Source organism: Panthera onca, chromosome C1 (genome assembly GCF_046562875.1).
Source record: "Panthera onca isolate mPanOnc1 chromosome C1, mPanOnc1 haplotype 2, whole genome shotgun sequence".
NCBI lineage: Eukaryota > Metazoa > Chordata > Mammalia > Carnivora > Felidae > Panthera > Panthera onca.
The window spans coordinates 195,287,559-195,298,967 of NC_138346.1; the positions used below are offsets into that span (position 1 = coordinate 195,287,559).

At 46.1% G+C, this 11,409-nt stretch overlaps 1 long non-coding RNA gene across 1 annotated transcript; it reads right to left on the bottom strand.

Moving 5' to 3' along the window:
* Positions 1 to 6,745: 6,745 nt before the first annotated feature.
* On the bottom strand, positions 6,746 to 9,949 carry LOC132673586 (uncharacterized). Its single transcript, XR_009608115.3, has 3 exons — positions 9,841 to 9,949; positions 9,020 to 9,124; positions 6,746 to 7,445 (listed from the first exon to the last, which is right to left on the bottom strand). It is a non-coding gene; the product is annotated as an uncharacterized LOC132673586 (long non-coding RNA).
* Between the last annotated feature and the right edge of the window lie 1,460 nt (positions 9,950 to 11,409).

Sequence of the window (11,409 nt, forward strand, 5' to 3'; positions counted from 1 at the left end):
ACAGCAGAAGAGACCATAGTGATGTGGCCACAAGCCAAGGCATGCTGGCAGCCACCAGAAGCTGCAAGAGGTAAGGAGTGGATTTTCCTCTGTAGCCTCCAGAAGGAACCAACCTAGCTGACCCTTTTACTTGAGCCCCAGAAGACTCTTCCAGTGCCTTGCCTCCAGGACTGTCAAAGAATACATTTCTGTTTTAGGACACTAAGTTTGGGTAGTTACAACAGCAGTAGTAAACCAATGCAATACCTTCTATAACTTTACTTATTCAACCCTCATCTATCCTCTGCACCATGTACTATTCCAGTCTCTATTTACAGATGAAGCTGTGGCTCAGAGGGGCTGAGAGGTTTGCTCAAGGTTACAGAGCTAGCAAGTAGAAGAGCAGGAAATCAAACTCAAGTCTTTCCTGAGCTCATGCTCTTCACTGTGAGTCTATGTGACTTGCAGCTACAACTCAGTATCAGCCATGGTAAAGGTGGCTAGCAAATCAGGCAGCTTCTGCAAGCTGGGCTAAGAAATCATGGAATTGTGACTGAAGCTACTTATTGGAAGGTCCTTGGTCATGGTCACTGTCAGGAGAGAAGCCTCCAGAAGGGAAGGAGGAGGAGTAGTTATAGGTGTCATAATCAAGATGTTGCCAGTGGTGGGAAGAAGTAGATGGGAGTCTGCCATGGGGAAGCAGAGGTAGTTGGGATGCCAGGCAGAGCAAGGTTGGGAGTAGAGTTACTGATCTGAAGTTTGCTACCCCTCAAAAGGGTGCCAGGGATCAAAACTGCCATGGGAATCTCAGTTATGACCAAGGCAATGTTAAAGGTGTTATTTCCCAGAGGAGTTCACTGTGGGATGGGGTGGATGTGTGTGTGACGACAGCCCTTTAGGTCAGACAGGTACAGCGTTTCTCATCCAGAGGGAGCATTGCTCAGCCCCTGTCTGAGGGGACAGGAAGGCAAGATACCAGCTCTAAGCCCTTGGTAAGGGGAAGAGTGGGTAAGGGCTTGGACCTCCATCAAGTGTTATGGGATAGGAAACAGGGCTCCAGTGGCAAGGGGACTGAGGTGCTGTTTGGGCTGACCCACTCTGCAGAGGCTGGGAAAGCTGTGACTCACTGGGCAGGCACATGCCCTGGGCTCATCTCAGGCCACTAGATTCTGCCGACGCAGGGCCAAGTTCAGCAGAAGCTCAGCCTGCAAGGGAGAGGCTGGAGTTCTTCATTAGTTCCCAGCTTTGCCCAGGACCAGCTCAAGGGAGACTTTCACAATCAACTGGTTGGGCCCGGGAGGGGGGGGTGTAGGGGTTGGTTGGGTAAGAGGGACAGCAGGGTGGGGAGGGGGGGTGGGAAGGGGGAGACTGGCAACAGAGTCCCCTCAGAGGGAATTCCTGGTGTAACCATTCAGGAAGATCCAGGACACTGCTTCTCAAGTGTGGTCCCCAGACCGGGAGCATCATCATCACTTGGGAATTTGTTACAAATGTAGATTCTTGGGGCCCATCCCACACCTACTGAATCAGAAACTCTGGAGTTGGGTCCCAGCAATCTGTGTTTTAATAAACTCTCCAGGTGACTCCAATGCAGGCTGAAGTTTAGGAACCACTGGCCTACATCACCAACTAGGATATCATTGGGTTCCCTTAGGAAGATTGGGGTCATAGCCTAATGCTTTGCATTTTCTCCCCATGCCACACAGGTGGCAGATTTTTCAAAGATGTTCACAGCTGTAGCTAAAGCAATCCTCTGTATGAAAGGAGCCTTTTTTCCCCTTTCAGGGATGTGAATACATATCAGCAGATGAGCATCTCCTTTCACTGGGGCTTTTGAATTATACAGGACTGTGGGAGGAGTTCAGGAGATCAGATATTAACTAGACCTTGAAATATATTTTTCCAAATGGATGTGTAGTCTTTATTTAAATAGAAAGCATTTCTGGTTAAATTTGGTGGCTCATTTGTAGGAAAACCAGCAGAAACCTGACTTCTGGGAGTCTCGATGATTTAAACCCTATTAATATTAGCTGCCTGTTGAATCATAGGAAGAAAATCGACAGATTCATTCTCCTGGGGGCAGGGAGGGGAGGGAGCTCCCAGCTGAGCCAAGAATCCGCAAGTGTGTGTCTGGGTGATTAATGGCATCAGACCTCAGTGCCCTCCTTAGCAGTCCAGCCAGTGGCCTCAGGGAACCCTGCAGCACTGGCTTGTTTATGTGGAGTGGCTCCTGAGCAATGCTGAGGACAGGGTGTAGTGGGGGAGGGTCAGAGAAGAGAGCAGGCCAAAGGAACCATCTCCATGTTCCCTCCCCAGCTGAGCCTGCAGCTTCATGTGCCATGAAAAAATGATGGCTTGACTTCATTAAAGCCTTGTCATCTTTCCCCTACTGACAGCTTGAAAAGAGCACTCTCACCTGAGCAAACGGGATCCCAGAGGCCACTGGGGGCATGGAAATCACAGACTGAACTTTCAGAAAGGAAAATCTTTTTGACCGTGTTAAGCATATGCTGATTATAAAAATGAAGGGGCTGGGGAAAATTTTCCTCTGAGTTTAGGCAGTTCTGGGGCACATATAGCCCAAGGAACTCCATGCTATCAGGCCCATCCTCTGCTCTGGCCACTTAGTGGAGGATCCTTGGGCTCGGTCACGGTCACAAGAGAAGTCCCCAGAAGGGAGGGAGTAGGAGCCATTACAGGTGTCATAACCAGCCAACATCTGACTTGTCTTGCCTGGCATCACAGCTTGCCTGACCCTATCTTGCCTGTTTTGATCTAATCTCCCTCTAGTCCACATGTCAAGTCCTTGACATCTACTGAACACTTACAAGGCCCTATGATGGGCACAGCCCCACGTGTGACCCCTTGATGCCTTCTTTGAAGGTGGTATCATTACCTCCATGTTGCAGAAGCAGAGGCTGGGGGATGGGAAGAGAGACTGGGGTCTGGTGACCCAGAGATGACACCAGGTCTGGGGTACAGGCCTGTCTGACTCTGATGGGCCTTCAGGTCATTGAGACATGGAAGAAAGCCTAGAGTTTCTGTGTTGGACTAAACCTCAGAGATTCAATGCCTTACTGATGGCCACTCAGTTGGTTAGTGGAGGGACCAAAACAGAACCCCAATCTCTGACATGTGCCTGGTGATCTTCTCATTCATTCGTTCATTCATTCATTCATTCATTCATCAACTTTAAAGATATTTTCTAATTTCTAAAAAAAATTTTAAACAATATGTTCATATAGTTAAAAATAAATCAAATAACAAAAGGCTTATAATGAATAAGAGCAGTCGCTGAACTATTCTCCCCAGAGGAGGTCATTTACAACTCTTCTGCATATTTCCTTAACTTTAATTCTCTACCTCTACATTTATGCCTGTACTTCTATTTCATGATTTGTGGGTTGGGATAATGTAGCTTTCTTACAGAAGCTCTCCCTATCTTATCCCCCAACCCCATCGTAGCATTTAGTCCTATCATCATTTTCACTTAGGTAATGATCAGAGTTTATTGCAATTATATTTTCTTTCTTGAAGTTTTTGTTTTTCCTTAGAGTTTATAATTGCCTAGTATTCCCTTGCATCCTTTTCTACATTTATATCTTTAAAGTTAAAAAAATCAATCCGACCTGTCATCCGCATAGCATTAGTGTTTATAAAAATTCCATCATATCACATATTTTATTATGCCCCTTTTTATTCCTGGAGACCTCCATTGTAGGGAATTCTTTCCTCTATATTCCAATTGTGCTGGTTAATTTGTAGACCTCCTGCACAGCTATCCTCCAGGGATTTCCTTTACTCCTGTCTTGGGTTGGATCTACCATTTTTTAATTGTTCATCTTCCTCTTTCTTGAACTACTCCCTAATTTTGCTGCAACACACCCTCTAAGAGCTTCTTAAGAAAGGATGCATGAAAAGTAATTTTTTCCAAGCTTTTATGTTTGAAAATATTTTTATTTTGTCCTCACACTATTTCTAGTTTGGCTGAATATAAAATTCAAGACTAAAAGTAGTATTTATTTCAAAATGTTATTGCATTCATTGTTTCATTGTCTTCTAGCTTTCAATTCTATGCTTGGGAAGTTAAATGACATTCTGATTATCTATCTTTTGCATAATTTTTTTTCTCTTTGGAATCTTTTAGGATTTATTTCTCACCCCTGATGTCCCCCAAATTTATATAAGCCCTGAGGTAGAAAATGTAGTCTAGTTCCAGGAAATATTCTTAACTCAATTCTTTGACCATTTCCTTTCTCTGTTCTCTCTTTCTAATTTTTCTCTTTGTCAGATATTGGATTTGCTGATGGGTTATCTAAGGCTCTTGCATTTTCTTCCACATTTTCCATCTCTATTTGTTCTGTGCTGTAATCAATTTCATTATCTTTTTCCTCCAAATCTTTTACTAGATTATTGTATTTTTTCTACCCTATTCTTAATTTCTAACAGTTCTTTCTTATTCCTTAATTGTTCCTTTCTTACTAAACCTTATTCTTTAATGAAAGAAGTGTCTTCTCTTGTGGGTCTAAGTGTACTAATTCTTTCATTTTTAATTTTTCTTCTGAGTCCTGCATTATCTCTACTTTCTTCAGTTCTTCCCACACTAGTTTTGATATCAGAATTGTCAAGGTTTTTTTTAATGCTTTTTTTTATGTTGGTGCATTTTTTCAAGAGTCTAGTAATCATGAAATAGGTATTAAATAGATGACTGAAATCTCTGTGTGTGGGGCTGGGCAGAAGGATTAACAACTGGTAGGTTTTCACCATAGGGTGATCAGATGCCAAACTGTTCCTTTTGGAAAGTCTCAAATGACAATGTGTGAGTCTTCTCTTTGGGGCCATTCCACTTACCCAGAAAAGAACCTTTCAATCCCTTGCCTGGTTGTCATGTTCTGGCATCTAAAAGGTTGGACATGGGACATGGGAAGGGGCCAAAATATCCATGTGCAGCTTTAAAAAATATTTTTTATTGAGGTATAATTTATGCATAGTAAAATGTAAAAATCTTCATTGTATGTTGAATGAATTTTTATATTTCTGCCACTCTGAAAGTTCCTTCATGCCTCATTCATGCACAGGCTGTTAATTAATTCCTGTTTTCAGTGTTGTACCTGGTTCCCAGCCTCCCCTTCCCCTACACTCAATGCCTCTGAATCCTATCCTCTCCCATTTCCTTCTTTAGAGAATAATCTTCTCCTCACCACCTCCAGGGTATAGCTGTAATGGATAGAGCCTTGTCTTATACTACCTTAAGCAAAAATGTTATTCCATATAACTAGAAGTTCAAAAGTAGGGAGTGCTCTAGATATGGTATGGATCAGTAGTTCAATGATGCCATCCAGGATTTAGGGTTTTTCAGGCTCTTCGCCTTGCTCTTCTCAACGTCTGATTCAAATGAGTTGGTTCCCTTCATGACCAGAATATCGTGCCACAAGGAAATGAGCTATGCCTTTACTACTCAAAGCATGGTCCTTGGACCAGCAATATTAGTATCACCTAAAAGCTTGTCATAAATGCAGAATCCAAAGCTAGTTCCCAGACCTACTAATCAGAATCTGCATTTTAATAAGATCCCCATGTGATTCATATGCACATGAAAGTTTGAGAAGCACTCTTTTTATTATATACTTCAATATCCAACTGAAGAAAGTGAGAGAAAATCTCTCTGCTAGTGCTTTTTTTTCTCTGATGGGGTCATCCTGCATCAACAGGCCACTCTTGGAGCCCACGTGAACCGTTCTGTGCTAACTGGCTCAGGCCAATCAGGTCTCATCTGATTGACCTGGGATTAGGTCTCCCCTTGAAGCACATGCTGTGTGCAAGACAGATTGATCTAACAAGGCAGGGTTCTGTTAGGAAGGAGGAAACTGAAAAGTGTGCAGACTCCTCACATCTTACTGGAGAGTCTATTCGCCCAGTGTATCCACTTGGGTCTCTGTGTGCAGCCCTGAGCTTCACCTCTGCTCTCCACGGAACCCAGTGCCTCCAAGCCCTGACCTCTCCAGGGGCCCTTGGGCAGAGCACATGAACTGTCTTCTCTCTAGAAGGACTTGCAGGTGTCACTTCTTCCTCTCTGAAAAAAACAGTTACCACCCCTCCTTCTGCTTTGCATCCTCTAAAAATTGTTGAAATCTCTTGCTTGTTGCTGTTCTTTCCCCAATTCTCTTTATCCTTTAAAAGATTTTATCACTGTTATTTTTCAGTGGACCCCGGAGAAGTAGAGGACATAAACACTACGTTCCATCCACCATCTTCAACTGAAAGCCTTCAACACGGATGGGGTTTATAGAGATGTTATGGCACGCCACTTTTTTCTGATCCTTTTCTTCTCTGAGAAGAAGCCAAGGAAAAAGTGGCATAGTCTCTAGCTGCAAACCAGCATGGGCAGTATCAGAGCACTATCAGCATGGCTGAGAGTGGATACATGAGTACAGGAGCCTGACTCTGAGGACAAGCCAAATGGACACTGCCCCAGGAGCTCCAAATCACTGCCAGTGCAGTGATTTGAAAGGCCAGTGCTCACCTTTCTCCACATCCCTGCCTTGCTTATCTCAGAACCACTCTGCTTTCAAGTTGCTTCAACAAAAAGGGATGTTTAAATAAATTATAGTAAATACATGTGTGAAGAGGAACATGATTCATCTATTAAAGTGACACTGTCCATATCTACTGATATGGACAGTTTCACACAATATATTGTTGAGGTGGTGGTGGGGAAGCCCATTTCAAAAAAGCAGGTAGACAGTACATGTCTACAAATAGAATGTCTCAGACTTCACCAGCTTGTGAGAATATATTTCAGCTAATACTGTAAATGACTAAGGCTCCATATCTTGGTTTTGCCTAATGTCAGGAGAGCAGGTAGAGTACATGTCTACAAATAGAATGTCTCAGACTTCACCAGCTGGTAAGAACATATTTCAGCTAATACTGTAAATGACTAGGCTCCACATCTTGGTTTTGCCTGATGTCAGGAACAGAGCCTCCCTCAGAGGGTCATGTGGTCCTTTCTGAGAGTCCCCCAGGGCACAGTCTGCATGCATTGCCCTGCCTCTGCTTCCCTGCAAGCTCCAGGAGACAGGCTCAGCGTCCTGTATCTGGGACTGGTGATCTTCTGCCAGACCCTGCTGGTACCTCCAGGCTGGCCTTCAGAGGACCAGCATTGCTCTTCTTTTACCATTCTAACTCCAGCCCGGAAGAGCTCTTCCCTTAGTTACATGGCACAGCTAGCACTGGTCTCTGCCTTTTCACTAAATTTGGGGATAACCAAAGGGAACCACCCCTCCAAGCAAAACTGACAAGTCCCAGAAGAAATGACTGCTTTTGATTTCCCCCAGACCCCTCCTTGGGCACCCCTATGGACTCTCACTGCCTTGCTGCCACCTCAACCAAGCTGGAGGCCATCTTTGTCTCTGCCAGAAGTCTCTGTGATGTCCAGGCTTCCGAGGTCCTGGTTGTTTTAGGACCTAGGGAGAAGAAAAAAGATATTCTTCTCCCTGTCTGAGGCTCACCTGTCTGGGCCTCTCTTGCTTTCCCAGGATTATTCTTTCCTGGCTGACAGCACAAATGCTCATTTCTCCTTCAGTGAACTGGGCGGGCCCTGTCTAATGGCCTCCAAATGGACAACGGCATCAAGTACAATAGTTCAATATCAGTTCATTCCCCTAGAGCTGCAGGAGGGAGGAATTTGCTTAATGTTTTGTTCAAAGGGTTTTTCCCAAATAAACAGTTTACTCCTAAGGTCAATGCTAGTCTGTATCACTTTCTGGACCAAAAACTGTTTTATCAAAGCTTTAAACATCAAGATTTAAAAAAAAAAAAAAGCCTTAGGTCCAGAATTTCAGCTTGACACATATTTATATATGCACATGTAGGTATTGCAGATTTGCACCAAAATGTGAAAAAGAGTGGTTATTTCCGAATAGTGGGATGGAGAGTCATTTTTCTTAATTTTCCTTTGGCCCATCTGCTTTTTCTGTAATAAACATAAATTATTTGTGAAAAATTTTTAAAGTTAAAAAAAGATGATGAACCACACTGTTCATGTTCCTTCAACCAGATCCTTAATAAAGATGCTAAATGCATCGAGTATGGGCACTGCCTGTTGTTGGCCACGTGCCCCTAAGAGAATCCGTCACCCTTACATTTCCCCAACAGTCAATTTTGCAGCAATTTCTGTCCATTATCATGTCCCAGCAAATGTGAATGCATTTCCAAAGAAGACTAACATCAGCAAACCTGTATTCTAGAATCTGAGTAGGAAAAGGGCCACTAAGATGGACGCAATGTTTTCTGATGGTGACCCAGGTGCACCTCCCTGCCACACCCCTGTCCTGGCAAGAGCCACTACTGGTAGCCACAACGCCCTAAGGAGAGGACTAACTCAGGCAGGCTCAGGGCTGTGACAATGCAGGAGGCAAAGCAGAGGTGGCCCGTGTGCCAGGAGCAGAGCTGGTCCTTGTCAAGTATGACTCACAAGAGGCTGGAGGGAGCTCCTGGTGTTGCCAAAGGGTCTTCAGGACCTGGGGTGTCAGAAACAGAGTCCACACGTAGCCTCTGTGTAGTTGGGGGCTTTGGTCATGGGATCAGAGGACAAGGCTGATGGTGCTCAGATGCTCATGCTGGGCTCCCTCCCCCATCCCATTTGGGTGGGTGGCTCAGGAAGGCATACCCTGGTGCTGCCAAGGGTGTCTCAGGACCTTGACCCCCTGAGGTCTCACCCCAGCAAAGGGAAGATGAGAGTGCAGCTATCTCCTTGGAGCAGGACCCCAGCATAGCCAGGGAGTGGGATTTAAGGTCCACCTCCAACCCCTCCAGCAGAGGGGCTGGTAGAGCTCAGGGTCTGCCCATCAGGCCAGAAGGCAGGGGTGCAGGGCAAAGCTCCTGCCTCAGGGGAAGACGTAAACCCGGGGAAGAACAAAGCAGAAGCTGGCCTTAGAGGCAGACCACTCAACAGGACTGGAGGTTACAGGAAGGCAAGTGACCAGGAGGTATCTAGGTGGTGAGGCCTGTTTCAGGGCTTGAGGTCTGCCCAACTTACTGAGGAAGGAGTCTCCTGGGGTTCTTGTGCCAGGATAAAAGCATTAAAAGCGATTCCAGTCTCTACATCATGGATGGGAATGGGGCTTCCAATATGTTCTCAACCCTGTGGACCAGGCAAAGCAGAGTCATTTAGTGAGAGCACTTACTCTGCCACTGTCCTGAGTGCTTCACACATATTAACTCATGTGATTCCACACCAACTGCACGGGACAGAGAATGTGATCAGCCTCACCGAACTGATGAGGACATAGGTGCAGAGATGGTGAAGAGAACAATATCCTGCCCGAATGGACAGACAGTCCCACCATGTACTCTCCATCTTCCTCTGCCCTCACTTCTCCTGACCTGGAAATACTGATACTAGAACGGAGTCTCCCCAGGGTGGCAGACATAGTGGAGGCCCTGTCCTTGTCCTCTGCAGTCACCATCCTTTTCCTGGTAACAGATTGCAACTGCAAGCCCTCTCCCTGAGGGTGTTCTCTAGTCAGAGCATGCTTGGTGGGAGGTGGGGGTGGGGGTGGGGCAGGATGGCTGGGGAGTTCCCACCCTTGGGAACAGCCTTCAAGCAGTCACTGGAGAGGATGAGTAGCTCAACGCTCACTTTCTGTTCCAAGGCGTGTTCCACACAGTCTCCCAGGGGCTTCCTGAGGGGCTGAGACCCAGGTGCTCACGTCAGAAAGCGTGTTGGCTTCCTTTCCTTCCCTGGGTTACTCCCAACTCTTTCACCCGGAATCACGCCCCACGTAAGCGACCTAATCCTTGTCTCAGTCTGGTTCTGGGGCACCCAGCCCCACCCATCTGCCCTTCATTAAGCCTGACCTTCAGGACTTCTTCGGTGCACCCCCCACCCCTATTGGAGCTGGCCTCTTTCTTCCCGGGCGCACTCTCAAGGGGTGTGGAAGGATGGGGGAGGCACAGTTTCTGGGGACCTGTCAGCTCCGTCCCTGAGTTGAAAGGAACAATGGAACATTGTGCTGTCAGAGAGGGCTGCCGCTTTGCTCCTCAAAAGGCAGGCGCAGGAGCATCCCCTTCTTTACTTGTCTCTTAGAAGTACCGTTCCCATCTGATTGAGGCAGTCTGTGGAAGACATGTAAAGACGAGGGTGCAAAATTCTGCTCTGCCATTCGGCAATTTGGGAGCAGCGTGCCGCCTCTCCACTGCACATAATTTGACCGGGAGCTCTGAACGACAAAGCCCAGAGGAACTTCCTCTTCTGATCTTAATGGGAGCTTGGGATCATAAAGGACCTGTTGCTGCAGTCAGATTTGCTCCATTACTCCGCGCCTCGGTTTTCTCATCTCACATGTGGCAATAACGATCCACCTGGAGCACTGTTGGCGCAGAAGCGAGAGCATGTGGCCCACAGTATGTGTGTTTAGTTGTTTTTGAGATGATCAAACAAGGCTGCCAGTTTATTGGGAGGTCTCCACGGGAGGCCAGGGCGAGCTGTGGGCAAAGGGGCTTGAGGAGTGAGAGAGGAAGGCTGTGAAATTGGGACCAGGGGCATTGAAATCTCCATGACTGCAGTCAAATTTCCCTGAAGTTAGTGACAGCAGGACACGTGGTCAGGTCACTGGTAGATTTCTCATAGCTTCTGGCAAGGTCAGACCAATAGGGCAGCATCAGTGCGTGTGTGTGCACATGAGTGTGCATGCAGTCGGTGGGGTGGGTGGGTGTGGAGCATGAGCTTGGCCATGAGCTCCCACCGATGGATTGTCTGGTTCCCTAAACTCTTGTTAACCTTAAAAATAAAGCTCCCAGTTGTCTGACCAGCAAAAGATGGGCTCATTTGGGAATAGCAAAGAATTACAGTACTGGACAAGCAAGCTGGGGCAATACCATAGGCAAGTCCAATAAACAAAGGACAGGAACACTATTACTTTGTGGAGATGAAAGAACCTGAGAGGGGTTGTTTTGAATAAAAGCCCAATGGAAGAAAGCAAGAGTTCAGTGTGATGATGGTTTCTCACCAGCTGAATTACAGGGAGAGTCAATTTCTTATTGAAGATACTGTGTATAGCTTTCCCAGTTGGGCCTGTATTTCATGATTCTTTCCTGTCGAAATTCCTCTGTTAAGGTCTGTAATGGACAATTTTTCCTGTAATTGGCATTCAGTGGTAGGGCTCCCCCTTACAGACTCCCCTTCTAGCCTCCTCAGTCCACTTTAGTGAAGTTTCCCTTTTTTAAATTGAACACTCCCATATCCCTCCTGTCCCCCCCCAGAAAGTCTCTGGGGCCCATACATTCTCCTTAATGGCTGTGAAGTTTTTCCCACTACAGCCTTTGCGTTTAAGTGATATTAGCCCCATCATGACCTTAGTCATCAGGCTCCTATGCGTCCCCTCTGACTGCTATATGAATGCCCATCTAACTCTCAGTGGTGCGAGT